This window comes from Pyxicephalus adspersus, chromosome 10 (assembly GCF_032062135.1).
Source record: "Pyxicephalus adspersus chromosome 10, UCB_Pads_2.0, whole genome shotgun sequence".
Classification (NCBI taxonomy): domain Eukaryota; kingdom Metazoa; phylum Chordata; class Amphibia; order Anura; family Pyxicephalidae; genus Pyxicephalus; species Pyxicephalus adspersus.
The window spans coordinates 5215496-5216875 of record NC_092867.1 but is presented as its reverse complement, the minus strand read 5'-3'; the positions used below and the strand labels follow the sequence as shown (position 1 = coordinate 5216875).

The 1380-nt window shown below is 40.4% G+C and overlaps 1 protein-coding gene across 1 annotated transcript in view; it reads left to right on the top strand.

Annotated features, from left to right (window-relative positions):
• Positions 1-1380, top strand: part of ABLIM1 (actin binding LIM protein 1) — a 150075-nt gene that overhangs the window by 1619 nt on the left and 147076 nt on the right. The gene's annotated exons all lie outside the window — the stretch shown is intronic.

Here is a 1380-nt window from a genome sequence, read left to right as displayed (position 1 = left end):
TATATGGAGATCACATATCTAATACACAGCACAGGTGCTCTTATTTGGAGTTTTTATCTGCAGGATCTCTGCCGTGTGTATAGTAACACTCTTTGCAGTGCTCAGATCTGTTTGGTGGAGATTTGCACATCCAGCTTCTGGTACTGATGGCTCTGTCTGGCTGCACACCAGGTGAAAGGTAAAATCAGGCTTCTCACGGCCACTCCGACGGACTTTAAGGTGTCTGGAATATAAACTGTCTGTGACCCCCGGTGACCAATCACAGTCTTTCACAGAGTCACAGAGTTCCCTCCCTTACCTGATCATATGAACCTTATGGTTGTTGTGTTTGTTTTGCTTGCGGGAGGAATGTTTTCACTTTCTGTGAATTTTTTTCACTTTCGTGGTGATGTCCCCAAAAAACAAATAAAAATAAAAATCTGGTTTTGCTGCTTCTGTGTTTAACCTGTGAGCTCTGCACACAACTCCTCAGTGAGGGGGAGGGGCGGCTGTTTGATACATAATGATACATTGTAGCAGCTGAGAGATATTAAAGTCACGTGACACTTCTTCTGTATTCTGCAATGGTGTGAACAGAATGGAGGGTTTATATGGCGCCCCCATATTCCATGGCGGTGTACAAGGAATCAGTGATCTGTATATAAAGTCCCTAGTTAATGTACAGCGCTGCGTAATATGTTGGCACTATATAAATCCAGTTTATTAATAATATTATTAATAATAATAATAATAATAATAATAATAATAAAGTGACATTGTGTGTCTTGTCATATAGAGGAGGAAGCAGTCTGTGTATAACCGTGTAGGTGATATGCATCGTTCACAAATGAATGACACAGATCAGCCCCTGCTGCAGCCTTTCACCTGGTGATTCAAAGTTACAATGTTGCACTCTGATCACTGGGTAGGGGGAGACTGAGGAAATGCTTCTTCGTGTCTGCAGCAGACTAATTAATTTAATGATATAACCCTATTCAAAGTCATTTTCTGTATCCTCTCCTGTGATCTCTGTGTGCTGAATCTGCTGCCATTTTTGTTCATTACATACCCAGTCTCTGCTTCCTTCTCTACAGTATCACCTAATGCTTGTGCTTTACGGCTCCTTCTCCAAATACAAGTCTATTGGTCAGCTGATTGGGACAGGAAGTAAAGCAAAAGGCATTAATAAGAAAGCAGAGTGACCACACTAAAGCAGTGAGAGCTCCCTCTAATGGCCATTCCAAAATTAAAGTTATAATATAGATATGGAAATACAAAAGTTGCAATTATTATATTAATATTATTATACAGTATTTATATAGCGCCATCATATTACGCAGCGCTGTACAGAGTCCATAGTTGTGTCACTAACTGTCCCTCAAAGGAGCTCACAATCTAATG